Below are 15,174 nucleotides of genomic sequence, written 5' to 3' on the forward strand. Positions count from 1 at the left end.
GACACTCGCTTTGTAATTAGAGGCCAGCAAAGCTGCGCTGCCGTCGACGTGTGTTCACGTGGTAGGGTCCTCGTCAAGCCAGCGCCTGTGCTGGCTTTTTGACCCCACTCCTCGCAACGTGACATGTAAATGCATAAATGAATAAATTTGAATTTGGATGAATTTGAATTTGATCAAGATACGCCGGTCGCGCTGCTTACAAGCTAGCACGTAAACACAAGCACATGTCCAAGTGTAGATTGGCACCATCGGTTCCTACAACGGGTATACAGTGGGGTAACTCACATGAGGAGGGTGCTACGTGGGTGCGAATTCCCTTGCGGTCTTCGATGGGTGGTGGCTTCCTTTTTGGTTTACGGTGATGGTGAGTCGGGAATTTCCGCTTGTCTCGATGATGGTGACGGAGAATGTTAGCATAAATGACAACCGGTTCTGCTTTAGGAGCCGCAACCGATGTTTGTATCTCTGAATAATCTTCCGGTGCATAAGCACGCGGGCAGCAACGGGAGAGAGATGGGCCTTTTTAATGTGACATGGTGAGCTCAGCCCTAATGGCGGCAGGGCTTGCTACTGCAGCGATGTGAGCCGCCTCATTACCCGCGAGGGATTTCAGACCGGGTATCCATTTGACCAGTATCTGAGGTATCTGGGCACATGAAGTACCGACTTGCTGACGCTACCTTGTCGGTAATTGGGGCATACCGATTCGATTGTGGAGTTTAACGCGCCGACGCAACGCAGGCTGCGAGGCGCGCCGTACTGAAGGACTCCGGATTAATTCTGACCGCCTGGGGATATTTAACGTGCGCCGAAATCTCGTACACACGGGCGTGTTTGCTTTTCTCCTTCATCAGAAAAGCGGCCGCCGCGGCCGGGAATAGAACCCGCGACCTCCTGATCAGCAGTGCAACGCCTTAGCCACTAAGCCACCGAGGCGGATATTGCGGCATGTCCCCTGTGCATCCGTAAGATTTGCTTGGACATCTCTTCCTGTTGTGATGGCTACGGCAATAAAGGCTTCTTTGGCGGCGTCCGTTGATGTAATGCGAATGGTGAGGGTGGTCTTTTTTTGCGTCGTTCTGGGTTAGAGACACCACGTGGGCTGGTTGGTCTCTGTACGAATCGGTATCGGTGTACTTGGTGTTCATGGCTCTTGTTATGCGTCGAGCCTTATTGAGTACTGGGTCATGCTTTTTGAATTGGGAGATGGAGAGAGGGGATGTAGATGGATGTAGAGAACAAACATTGTATCGAAGCAAGCGTTTGGTTTTAGACGGCAGGGGCATGGGCTCAGCGGAAGGGGGATGGGCGCGGAGTCGTGCTTCATGCAGTAGTTCTGGGTGGCTGCCCCTGGCCTCTACGGACGTCACTGTGTTGAGCCGCAAGTCCTGGGAAGCGTGTGGCCGACGCTTGCCGAGTGTCTCCGATGGGCGCTCGAATGTGTATGGGCTGGGGCATTGAGAGCCAATGTTAGTACTCAAAAGGGAAATTTTAAGGTCGCGGCCTTACACTTTCCGTACGCCAACCCGTCAGCTTCAGAAGGAGTTCTGAGGATCGTAGGACACGTGCTTCCATGTAACTTTAAACAGTGTAACACCCTGTATTAAAAGAAAACACGACAACAATCGTGATCGCCGAGCACGCAAAAAACACTGGACACCAGGTAAAACTGCACAGCACCGAACTACTGCTGACAACGGAGCATAACATACTGACACGCCTGAATCGTGTAATAATTAACCAGCTGAACAATGTTCCGCACGCTGAATAGGATAAACGGCGGCTTTCTCCGGTCTAAGCGAGGTACTGCGAACGTTACTGAGGGTGCGATAGTGACGCGTTTTAATGACTGGAAGTATTGTGAACAAGGAAGCTCCCGCACTCGCGAAACTTTGTCTTCTGGTTTTTATGACGGCGTCAGTGACTCTTAAAATTGCGCCCCAGCTTTAGCCGGCATTCATACTAACGACAGAGAGCTGTTGGAGGTTATGTCATCTAGGAGAGCGTGAACCGTGCGCACTTGCCGATCAGGTGCTCCAGATCTCCGCATCTGTCGCAAGTTGAGCGGAACGCTTGGTGAAAGCACGGCATGAACCATAGTTTGGCCCTTCACTGAGAATTCTAGTTGCCGTTGGGTAACCGCAAGATGACACGGAACTAATTGAAGTAGGCTGCGTTACCACAAGCTATGTCTGCATGGTAGCTTTTACGGTAATCCGAGAAATCCACACCAGACGCCGGTCCATTCTTAACAATGCGTGCGGTGTGACTGCCGGATCGCTAAACTACTTTGAATATGAAGAGGGGTTTCTCTCTGCTCGCACGCAGGTGTTGTCACCGGCGTGGCAGTGACACCACGCCGCGACCCCGCTGAGCCACGGCACCGGGAACTCACGCGCCGGCCTTCGCATAAAGGTACAGTAGTGCACCGCAGTGAGCGACAATGCCCCGGGGGCTTTCGCCTAGTGTATTTCTCACATCTTCTCTTCATTTCCGTTTCACCGAGCTGAGTTCGAATAAGAGCTGGATAGCTAAACAAGTCAAATTCTATGCATGATGCATGCACTGTAAAAAGCGATCCATTTTGCTATTTTAATGCGCCCTATCTCTCTGTAACATTTATCTGTAAAACAGTTGCGCTGCAGTTGCATTGTTCGTAGAGCAAACATCTCTCAGAGAAGAGCCTTTCCTCCCTTTCCCTTTTCGTATTGTGGCTGCCATGTCCGAGCGCACGTTAATCGAGCATGCGCGCACATTTACTTACGCGCTCTGTGCTCGTGCTTTTCAGCTTTACTGAAACTTGGATATCCAGGGGAACGAGATAATATAGGGACGTTTTCCTCACCGATTAGATGCATTCCGAGCAGAAAGACAGAACTTCACTCGTTTTCCCCTTTTACTGCTATAAGTTCACCTCCTTCCGTCTCCGCTGTCAGCAGGGACTGCCGCGTAGCATAAGACGTGAAGACGAACAAATCTAGATTTCAACCACTTTAAAAGGGAAGGGTTCGGGGGAAGGGGGGGAGTTGCTTAACGTGACAGTGTCGAAACGAAAGGTCCTGATACTTTTCCGGGACAAAGAAACAGGGAACGTTCGTTCTCGACGACGTGATCTGTGGGAGAACGAGGCTAAACCGGACGCGTGAATGCGCATGCGTCCACAACTTCAAAGGATTATGCAAACATTGATCTGAAAATATTATGAATGCCCACGCACGTGCCCGGACTCGAGTTATACTCGCGGGTAAACACGTCCACCCCCACCCGCCCTCCATTGTTTCCGTGCTTTGCTTGAGATCATTTATCTAGAGGAACATTAAAACCGCTTGTGCTTGTTTTGATTGGTCGCTCTGCTTACAATACGTTACATCCAAGATTTGTTTTCCTGAACCGCCGAAAGCGGCCGTCCTAGCTTGCAAACGCTTAGCCGATGTAAAGAGAAACACTAAAGGTATCGGGCTGAATTTTAAAACTCAGCGGTGTAAGGAACCGCGCCGCCTGGAGTCGTCACCCGTCGTACTGAAAATGTGTAACCGCCGAATTACCACTCAATAGGTCTCCTTAAGCAACAATGGTGTAAAGTCTCTTCACCGGCTTCCTATTATTTGTTTGCTGAGATTGAGATGTTTGTCAAAGAAATTACCGTCTTTACGCGGGCTTTTTGCGTTGTGCGGCTTAGGTGTCCTGTGCTTCGGCGTCGAGGTGAGCTGCCCCGCCTGCATCCCGTGCGGTGGCCCTACAGACCTCACCTGTTCTGTACCACCTACATTCTCCTCCATCACGCTGCGCTATATGCAGGTGTACCCTCTGATTGGGCATAATAATATACACAATGCATCCTTCCCTTCTCATTTCCTTTTGGATGAATAAACAACACCACCACCAATAACACATGGCCATTCTGGTGGTGGAAGATTTCAACATGGGCGTCCACGGCCCGATCCGACCTACTGCTTTCTTCCGTGGTCGAGTGGTTTTGGTTGGTGCGTTGCACAGACAGTAAGGCGCCTACAACCGAGGAAGGCAATGGGCAGCCCCATGTTTGTCGGCTTAAATAAAAATTGAGTCCCTACAAGTTTTATTCAACTATAGTTAACTATAGGAAGTGTGCTCCATCGAATATTACAAACAAACATATTTTGCTTTCTGCACTCCTTGAAGTGCGCCCAGCTTGGCCGGTTGTCCTTCACACGGTGGAAGGGCACTGAATTTTTTTCGTTTTATTTTTGTGGCCGCGCGAGGTCGGGTATGGTATAAGCGGTGGGCTTTAAAGAAAATATAGAGCATTTTAGCATTACCATACGCAGATGATCCAGAAGTGGCTGCCCTCTTTTCGCCGGAAAAAGCATTTCCCCTTCGATAAAGCGGGTAAGAGCCGTTGAGGTCGAGTGCATGGAGAGGAACGCAGTTCACGCGACTCGACGATGCCACGTGCCCTCGCTTGCTCGCTTCTTTCAGCCAATGCGTGGCTCGGTGTGTCACATCGCGCGGCCTTGCTCGTGCACAGCCGACAAGGACAAGTTATAAAATTCGTGCTTAGAAGCTTGTGTTTCCATTCACCTAACGAAATATGTCGGCCTAGGGACATGCCTAGGCCGACGGTCGCTTTGGCACGCTAAGCTGCAATTGTAACCATAGCTGCATCGCTGTCATTTCGCGTCACAAAGTACGTTCGTCACGGTTTTTTCCCCTTCCGCCATCTAGCGCATTTTTCTTCTCAACCGCTCTAAAGCACCCCAGCCAATCGGCCGTGATAACGCCTCGGCTTCCGAGTCTGCATGCGTACAAAGCGCGAGGCCCCTGGTGGGCCATCCATCAGCTCGGCATGGAATGGAAGTCGGTCCTTCCTTTATTTACGGCACAGCCCCGGGGGAGCGCACCATGGCTCGGCGGGTATAAACACCGCGAAAAGAGGTGGCGGCCGTCTCCTGCACACCATCGCAGCGGAAAGGGAAAAGTGATATCAGCCGGGCAAAAAAAATGCTCTCGGCGGCTCTGCCTCTGTTGCCGTGAGCGGGACCGGGCACCTACTCGCGTTTCCGTGCGAACGCGTCGGCTATCGGGCGCTACGCCGTCACTCGAGTTGTAAGCAGGCAACCAATGCTCACTAATTCAACTCCCGACTCCCTTTCTTAATGCTACACCTCATTTTCTGCCAAGCCTTTCTTACGTCGATATAAAGTGTACAGGGCATTTGAAAAGGCGTGGCAGTTCTGCGCGGTTAATAAAGGATTCCTCACGGCCTGCACTAGTATTGGTGGCAAGCACGCTTACAGGGCGGATGACCCCCTTTCTGGACGCGCCGCACTCTGCCGTTCGATGATGCCGTTCTTTACGACTCGCATATCCGTACGCTGGTTCCTGCGGATTGTGGATTCCGTTCTCGGGCTGTCCTTCGTAACGCGAGAGAGCAGCAAGCTAGGTAGGAAGCGGAGGGTCGCTGGTTGCGTGAATCGTGCCATCTTAGCTGAAGTTAAGAAACGTAGCAGTATTCTGAGGATAGAGCCAAATGTAAATTTGTCATTTTAACATCCGGGATAGCGAACGTAGCATATACATTTAAAACCCGATGGAACGAAGTCACCAGGAACTACGAAATATTTCGTTAAATCGAGAACTTCGTAAAATCTGGACTCTCATTTTACAAGCAGTTGAGGCCATAAATCCGATATCTAAAGACAGACGCATCCCAGTAGCTAGCATGACATTTTAATTTCGGGGGCCTAGCAATGCGGCGTAATAGCACTGCGCTAGGAGTCCGCGGTCAAAACAATAAGCGAGCCGGAGCTTGCCCTCAAGCCGTCGCACCCCAGCAGACGCACGAAACAGCGCGTTTTGTTGTACAACTTCCCCTCTTACCGGAAAGTTCTTGGCCCTCATATTCTTAATTTAACCACGTAAATAGGGCTTCCTCCAAGTTCTCGTGCAGGGTGGTCCTGGGGTCATTTTTTTGTTCTTAGACGCAATTCCATAACTAGAGACAGCTGGGCGAGCTGCAAGGGGTTCATATTCAAATTTTAACTGCGCGAAAGACGGATACAAGAAAGGACACGGACAAGGACAAGGAAAGGAAAGGACAAGGAAAGCGCTCGTCCGTGTCCTTTCTTCGTGTCGTCCGTGTCCTTCCGGGACTGCTGAGTTTATCTCGTAGAGCTCTGTAAGAACGAAACTAGAAGCCTCGTTTTTTTAAAACACGAAAGTGTTTTATTACGGGATTCACGAAGATTTCACTTGCGTCATATCACCCACGGAAGTGACGCCAGTACAACGAAGCAAGCGGCCTGTAAAGGGTGCACCTCTGCACACAGATGATCCTTGCGGGGAAGCAACCTTTAGTAATAAAGAGTACGTTATACTTCGGGTTGTTCGTTTTCGGGTTTCATACTTTAACACGAAAGTGCTTTATGCCGGGATACAGCAAGATTTCACTGACGCCATATCCGTCACGAAATGACGCCAGTACACCTTTGCGAACGCGACGTGCAAGCAGGACGTTGCTCGCCAAACACACCTACAAGACAGCCACCGACCCTCAAATCATGCTCAGCTGCAGATTTCGCTGCACATTTCACTTCGTGTTTTATTGATTCCTATCACAGAGAAATCAACCAGTTTTTTTGACATGGCGCAATTATCTTCGTGGCGTTTTGACGAAATACAATCGGAATCCCTCTTTTTAAAATGTGTCAATTTCTCCAAAATACTTCCTTAAATCTGGAATGAGCCTAAATTGATTGGGGTACTTCGAGTTCATAAAAGCATTGAGCCGTATAGGCACCTGCGGGCGGAGTCAGAATTTAGTCGTCAAATTGGAAAATTTGTAAGATCGGGTTTTGTTAGGTCGAGTTTTGAGTGTAGTATTTACCTTTTGCTCTAATTATCTTTACAGCCCCTTACTTCCTTTCAAAAAACAAGTGGTAGTTAAGGCCGCCCGAAAACTAAGCTATCGGTAAGATAGCCCCAGACTTACGTAACCACTACTTTTCCCGAATAACGTATCGTACTACAATAGCTTCGTTGAGTGTGTACATTTCTCACGTCGTTCGAACGAAGATTATGAGTCTGTCATCTGTTACACCTTGATCGACCGTCAACCTGTGCACTCGGTCAAGCTAGCGCCGCCGGCTGTATTCCATTGGACACACCCTGGTTGCATGTTTGGGGGAAAGATGGCTTCGCTTGTGCGGCAATTTATTATTGTATGTGCATGGCGTAGTCTTTTTTTATGTTTTTTGCGATATGTGGTGGTTTCTGCGATTTAATATCAAGAATTCTCGACGAAATCGATGCTTCTACACTCGCCTTCACCTCATTCAGGGTTTTCTTCTTGTTCACGATTCCAAAGAATCACAATAGGTTCTGCTGGCTTCGTTTTTGCATTTTGGTGGACACTTTTACACGTGAGATACTTTCACGTGATCGTTTTTACTGCACGCTTTTATACCGGGTGAAAGCTTGACATTGAAATGGCATTTCGCAAGGTTGAGAGAAATAACAACTGCCTATAACGTTAAAACGGGCGAAACAATTTTTCTGGCAACCAGACTCGAGCAATAAACAAGTGTTAATAGAGCAGTCGTCTAATAGAAATCTGGTTGCCCACACCAAACAACGTCACAAAAATAAAGCGGGATGGAAACAGGTTAGATGCAGGAAATGAGGCGTCAGCACAAAGGTAGCTCAGTGGCAATGGAAAGCCTGCACCCCTTCCAATTGGGGACGCGGTAAGCATCGGTCCTTGCGGCGCCCTTTATATTACGGGACAGTCGTTCAAAGGTCGCGGCGCGGCGCTCGACCTCTTCGGAGGCGAATCACGTTCGCCGGCTCCAGATGGCCCTGAGGGGTCGTCGTCGTTTGTGCGCCGGGCAAGCGCTCGCACTCCTGTAGGGAAAGGCGGCTTGAAAGAGTAAGTGTGGTAACTGCAACGACGTGATGGAGGAACGCGAAGCCAGGGAAAGGAGAGGTGTCGTGAGGACGGAAACTCGGCTCGCTTCTTGGCTCCGGCGGAATCGAGAAAGTGCTGGCCACCCGAACCCACAGATTTTCCGATGAGCGACCGACGGCATATCCGGCTGAGCAAGGGTAATACCAGCCTCCCGCGTGCTTCGGGGACAACTCTAGTAAAACTTTTTTTTGGGCAATTTATTCCACGGGTAATCGTAGGAACAGAAGAAAAATTAAAAAAAAATGTTGCTAACTTTTTGCTCAGTCGGAAGGGCGTGAGTGTAACAAGATGGACCATTTGGTACAATCTACATACTCAATCATCACGTTTATTGTTCCTGAAAAGCAAAAAAAATGGGAAAATAAAGCCCTCACGCTTTTGTGAGCGATGTGGCTACTCTGTGCGGGACTGATACTAAACACTGTTTGGTATATAGGTAATAATGACTCATTTAAATAACGTTTTGTTCCACCATCCACAACATGAAAAATGGACCGGTCCCTTATGCCACGCTAAGACGACTTAGCCTTCCTGCGTTACCATAAAATCCTAAATAAATGCCTGCCCGAGCGGGAAAACCGGCGTGCAGCACCGATATCAAGTGCAGAGTGGTGAGGGAGTATACGAGCGGACCGTGAACGGTAGCGGCCGGCCCGATGTACTATTTGTCTTTTGGGAACTTGTGTTGTCTCGATTTTGGAATTTTTCTACGAGGTGGCCTCGTGGCTGGACGACTTTCCTGGTGGGATTACGGTGTTGGCACGTGTTCCCGGCTGTTAGCCAGAAAACGTGAGTACCGGAAGCACGTAAAAAATTTGACAGCCTGGTTCCGGTCAAGTTCTGGTCAAGAAGTTCTGGTCAAGATGGTGACTTTGTGGATAATTTAATGACGTCGACAAAAGCGCCCCCCTAACTGCAGCAAGTTCCACGTCAGTGAGTGCATGGGCTGTGTCCGGAGTCGGCCCAGGCTATGGCTCGTCAACTTGCCAGACGCATCAAACGTTGGAGAACGCTGATATTCACGTCTTGCCTTAACACGGAGTACGAACTGCGCTGCCGGTAACGCGATGCACTCGCTTCGTTCCGCTCCTGCCTAGGTGTTCCCACTTGTTCGACACCTAATTACCTAGACAAACGCGCAACAGTTTGTCATCATCATTCATACATGCGACGTTTTTTCGCGCCTGATTCAGGTGAAATTACTGTTTTATTCGTACTTGCCGTTTATTGCTTTCACCTGGCTTATCGTTTCACGTTCCTCTGTTCCTTTCGTGCAACGCCCCCTAAGTTTTCGAGCAAGAAATGGTCTCTCTGCAGAGTCTGGCGCGCCGGTTACTTTTGCATGCAGTTTCCTTCAGGGCTGCGAGCTCGTTTACCCGGCCCCCTTCGTGGCTGACGCGATCTTCTTTTGCGATGGTCGTACGCAGTGCCCATCAGATACCCATAGAGGTGAAGTGCGTTCGCTGGCCCGTTGTACCTCTGCGCGGCGCTGTTATTTTCGGTTTGGAGGAGATCATTTCCGTTCAGGGAGGCGCTTTGTTCCTGTTACGAATGCAAATGGCGTCCGTCTTTTCTGCGATAAGCGCACAGACCCCCCCATCCTCCCGGCTTGCTTCTCCCGTACAGCTTGCCGCGTGGTCGTCTCAGCAGCCGGAAACTGTCGCCGCCGCTGTTTCTAATTTTCTCTTCAGTGCTTAGCGTGTCTCGGGCGCGAAGAGAAATGGTCCTAAAGTGGCCACCTGCTGCGTCGACGGTGCATTTCTCTGGCACACCGAGTAGCGCGGCACACGAAAATGGGGAACCCATACGAATTGCGAATTTCTGTTCACCAGTTTCCTCTCAATCTTTTCTTTTGTTTCCTGTTCCTTTTATCATACGGTCCTCTGTGCTCGTCTTGGCACGCTGTTTTCTTTTTCTAGGAGCGTTGAACTTGTTATCAACTAAGCGATTAGAGGCGCAGGAGAAGGTGTCTGCTTGAGAGATGTTGCAGAAAAAGTGAGAAGCAAAAACAACAGTTTGAGACTAATCTTCTTATGTTGCGGGTTTTGTTCATAGTAGGATTGAAGAAAATCCATTCGTTCATTTTACGCAGGTCGACCTTTTGTCGGGTGCATCTATCGAACTTAGAACATTATTTTTTTCTGGAAACAGAGAAGTTTGCTGGTCAGAACGCGTTCATAATTATAACACCAAGCATGCCTGTACAAGGGAGAGGCAGTACGGCGCAGACGCTCGACGAAAACAGGATGTTCAATTATTAAAGAAAAACATAACTCCTAAAGGCACCCAAGAATGAGCTCCCATGGGTAACAGACCATATGACATAGGAAGTCTTCATTTCAACCAATGGCAATCGATGACGCAGTGGTTATCTTGTCCAATTTTTAACATCGGAACTGTTCTACAGCTGACCCTGACGAGTCTCTGCTGGCATCGTCTCGCACTCTCTCTGCAGCATTCACTGTCGTGCAGACACTGGTTCACAAAATTCCCCAAAAATAAAAAAAGTGCCTAAGGCCTTCATATGTATGTATGTATGTATTTATTGTTCTTTGGAAAAGGAAAATCCACCAACAGGCGTAAATTGTCTCGCCTAGGGGGCGGACACCGGAACGCCTGCTGGTGTAGGGGGGGGGGGGGAGAAAAGAATACATAGGAATAGGAGGATAGGGGAGAAGGTTGACATTACAATGTATATAACACACACAAGGGTAAATATAAAACACAAAAGAGAAAAAAAGGAAAAAAAGGGAATAAGAAAAAAAAAGGAGCTACACATTGAGAAAATTAACAGTACAGCGAAACACTACAGATATAGACAACACATGAATCTACAAAGGACAAAGCACACATGTAAAAGGGGTCACGCACGCACACACACAAGTACAGAAGCTGCATCAGCAGCAGCACTCCACCACAATCTGGGCAGCTAGGCAGAGTTGTAGTGGAGTGCGCTGTGCAGCCCCGAGGCCCGCAGGTATGTACCCAGGGCCTCGAGCACTTTGTCTCGCTCCCTAGCACTGCCCGGGGGCCAAAGCAGATCCTCAAGTGGCCGCGCTCCGTGATTCATATTTTGATATCAGACAATTTAAATTGCCCCTAAAAATGTCGTTCCAGCAATGCCCTTGTGTTAAGAGGTGAAGCCTGCTTTTAAGAAGACCGGTGCAAGCTTGGTTTTTGTAAGCTGGCTTCTCCGCATCGTGTTTCACACTGAAGCATGGTCATGTACGGAGGGAGTATGGTTACAGAAGACAACTCTAACTCGTGTTATCAAAAAAAATACAGAAATAAATTATGTGACAATTAGCCGCGAAGACGCTATTATTACGCCGAGATTCATTTACTTGTAGTGATTAGTTAGTTCACAGTGAAGTTTTAAACGTTACAGAATTGCAGTAGAATCTCGATAAACGGAAATCGCTTAAACGGAATTGTCGCTTAAACGGAACAGTAGCCTGTAAGTTGGTTGGTTTTGTTTTCATATACCGTAAAAAAATCTCGGTAATTGGAACTAAAATTTCCGCGTCACCGTATAAACTGAACCACAAATGAAACTTCTTGTGAAACCCATTGGCATGAGAATCGGACATGGCATGATATCAGACAATTTAAATTGCCCCTAAAAATGTCGTTCCAGCAATGCCCTTGTGTTAAGAGGTGAAGCCTGCTTTTAAAAAGACCGGTGCAAGCTTGGTTTTTGTAAGCTGGCTTCTCCGCATCGTGTTTCACACTGAAGCATGGTCATCTACGGAGGGAGTATGGTTACAGAAGACAACTCTAACTCGTGTTATCAAAAAAAATACAGAAATAAATTATGTGACAATTAGCCGCGAAGACGCTATTATTACGCCGAGATTCATTTACTTGTAGTGATTAGTTAGTTCACAGTGAAGTTTTAAACGTTACAGAATTGCAGTAGAATCTCGATAAACGGAAATCGCTTAAACGGAATTGTCGCTTAAACGGAACAGTAGCCTGTAAGTTGGTTGGTTTTGTTTTCATATACCGTAAAAAAATCTCGGTAATTGGAACTAAAATTTCCGCGTCACCGTATAAACTGAACCACAAATGAAACTTCTTGTGAAACCCATTGGCATGAGAATCGGGTTTTAGATGCGAAGCAGCTTATGGTGGCACCTGTTCCCTCCGCCGTTGTGTGGGCGCCATTGTGCGGCGTCCACACCCCCACTGCGCATGCCTGGCCAGGCACCGCTGATGCTGATTGTGGCAGGATGCCCCTAGGGATCGGCCAACCAAAGAATCCCTCACGAGATAGATTCGCGTTGAACCACCGTCGTCATCTTCTCGTAGGGGAACGTACTCGCGCAACGCCGCGATGAGTGCCACGGGCAACGCCGCCGGTAACGCCACGGGCAACACCACCGGTAACGTCACCTGCAACGCCAGCGTCAACGCCCGTGTCAGCGCCGCGGACAGCGCTGCGGAGAAGAGGGCACAACAAGAAGAACAAGAAGAAGAAGGAGCAGCACCTCCTCCTGCCGTGATCGTCCACTCGGAACACGAAGACGCCGACCTTATCCCGAGCCAAGACTTGGTGCGCCTGATCAAACACGCGAGTCTGTGCGCGGCCGTGCGCAAGCGCCAGGACATCATGTACCGGGACGAATACTACAACTTGATGAGGATGACAAACGCGGAACAACTTGAGCTACTGGGCGAGATTACCCACCGGCAGACGACACCGTCAGCACCTCCGTTACGGGTCTTCATCAGACCGGCCGGTTGCGGCAAGACGTTCGTCCTCCGGCTTACCATGAACCTCTACAAACGGTACAGCAACACCGGCAAGAACACCGCCTACAACGCATTCGTCATCTGCGTGAGCACCGGAAAGGCGGCTGTAGCAGTGGGAGTAACCACGGTGCCCGCGGCTTTCAAGCTCTCTCTGAAGACCACCGGCCCCAACAAGGACGAAGGCCTCAGCACCAGCGAGTTGAACACCTTCCGCGTGGCCTTCCACAACGTGAAATGCCTGATCATAGACGAGGGGAGCATGATGTGTGCAGACAACTTAAACGCAGTCGACTTGAGTCGACCCCATGGCTGCTTCGCATATGTACTACTCAGGGCTCCCCTACGGGAAGATGGTGAAATTTTTATTTACCGTTCCGACTGTTTCGTTTTTGTTTTTGTCTTCCTCCATGTTTTTTTTTAGCCTCGTTGGCCTCGTAAGCCTCGCCTCGTTAGTGGTCAGCCGTGTTTGCGCAACGAATGCAACATCGCAGTTCTTGTTCCAGTCTTTGGGTCTCGATTCAAGACGCCGAGCCCCTGCCGCCTTGTTCGTGCCATCGTGGTGCTATTCGTGCTTCATTACCGCGTTTCCGTATTCTAAATTCGCTGGCTCGTAAGCGCGCGTGAAGTTTAGGCTTCTAGCCTCCGTGAATATGCAGTTGCAAGGACTCAAACAAAAACAATCGATGCATTTTGTAGTGCACGACGACTCATTATTGCCAAATCAACTTTGTGAGTGCTGTGCCTAAACCTCTTGTAGTTTTCTTCGTTTCTGAGAAACTATCAGCTACATTCACCTTCTCGTGCTTAGAGTTCCACGAAATGGTGTTAAGAGTGTGTACGCACACAAATTTGCGCTGTCACACATCTATCTACGCGAACGAAACTTTTATTAAACGGAACTAATTTTTTGGTCCCTTGAAGTTCCGTTTATCGAGAGTCTACTGTACCGTCTGCGGTCAATAGATGACCACCTACGGAGGGAGTACAGTCATCTCCCTTTATTGCGAACCTCAGATTAATAAGTTTTTGAAATTAACGAACATTTTGAACATCCCCTACCAAATCCCCATTAATTTCTATGTAAAAATATTTCACTACAGCGAATTTCAGAACACCGACTATTTCAGAATAACGTATCGAATTTTATCATCCTAATATAAAACAACACTTCAAAATAACGAATTCCGAGTGTAAGAAATTACTCGTGTTGGTGTGAACGATAACTAATGGTAGGCATATTCAACTATCATCATCAGCATAATAAATGCGGGTTAGCTCTATCGCCATCGACTGCGCTTGGGTTGTCTCGCCGCTATGCTAGCCTCTGTCGCCGCCTTCGTTCGCCGTGGACTTTCCAGTCACCTTTGAAGATTACGTGCAGTGCGACGATGAAGCATGCACGTCTGCTCAAGTGACGACCGAAGACATCGTCAACACTGTTCGTCGCGATGACGGAACCAGCGACGAGGACGCCGAGAGCGATGATGACGACGCTGAAACAAGGCCCACAAGCCAAGGCGGAGAAGCCGTGTCTAACGCCGATATTTTGCACTGCGTAGAAAAAATGCGCACTTTCTTAGCAGGTGCACCAATGCCACCGAGGCAATGCATAAGAACGTGGACAGCTTCGAATCATTCGTCTTGCAGCAGTTGAATGGCACACGTCAGGCAAAGATCACCAATTTCTTCGAATAAACGTGCATCCAGACCCGCGGTAGACGCTAACGCGATTGTGCGCGTGTTCCCAGTAACGCTGGGTGGATGCTTTTGTTACGTTCCCAATTTTTACCGCGCTTTTTGTTTTATTTTTTCACTATAACGATTATTCAAAACGACGAACTATTTTTAGCGGTCCCTTGAAATTCGTTGTATCGAGATTTGACTGTATGGTTACAAAAAAATGTGGTTGATCCTTCTTACATAGGAATCGGTAAAACATCAAAGGGAATTGTGCTTTAATAGTAGCAATTAAACGTCTATTTCGCATCGATATGAACTCGCACATCGCTATTTATATTTCATCGATATGGCACCCTTAGACGCACCACCGTTAGACACTGGATTGCATGCGCCAGAGCATTGTGTAAATCCGGTTGAAGCCGCTGGCGCTCGTAAACCGTGCGAACGAAACCCAACGCGTTGTCAGCGAATCGTTTCGTGGAGTCACAGTACGCTGCAGCGAAAGGAGAAAGATTTTCGGGTCGGCAGCAGTCTTGTGGGAGTGCTTGGCGAGCGACGACCTGCTGGCGGGTCGCTGCGGCACAGCTGTGACCACTAAGGTCCAGCTCCGTGGCGTGTACGCCAGACGCTTGCGTTGCGACGAGCTCAGCTTGTGGAACGTGAGAGGCAGAGTTAGTAGCTCAGTTCGAAAAGTTCGGTGGTCGGATAAACACAGCAGCTTACGCTGCTATACGCTGCCCTATCGAGGCGCCAACTATCGCGCTCATTAGCGTTATGACGCACTACTTCGCATC

General features: G+C 48.9%; 1 protein-coding gene and 1 long non-coding RNA gene across 3 annotated transcripts in view; one reads left to right on the forward strand and one right to left on the reverse strand.

Annotated features, from left to right (window-relative positions):
- Nucleotides 1-15,174, forward strand: part of LOC144144382 (uncharacterized) — a 525,773-nt gene that overhangs the window by 76,036 nt on the left and 434,563 nt on the right. Inside the window, exon 2 of one of the 2 annotated variants that reach the window (XM_077675804.1) lies at nucleotides 2,329-2,415. The exons of the other annotated variant lie outside the window; for it this stretch is intronic. The gene's annotated coding sequence lies outside the window, so the exon portion shown is untranslated. The remainder of the gene's footprint in view (nucleotides 1-2,328; nucleotides 2,416-15,174) is intronic. 2 annotated transcript variants of the gene reach the window in all.
- The window catches only part of LOC144144383 (uncharacterized), a 66,779-nt gene that overhangs the window by 562 nt on the left and 51,043 nt on the right, over nucleotides 1-15,174 (reverse strand). The window lies entirely within an intron of this gene.

This window comes from Haemaphysalis longicornis, unplaced genomic scaffold (genome assembly GCF_048455015.1).
Source record: "Haemaphysalis longicornis isolate Haplotype H1 unplaced genomic scaffold, Haemaphysalis longicornis Haplotype H1 scaffold_7, whole genome shotgun sequence".
Taxonomy (NCBI): domain Eukaryota; kingdom Metazoa; phylum Arthropoda; class Arachnida; order Ixodida; family Ixodidae; genus Haemaphysalis; species Haemaphysalis longicornis.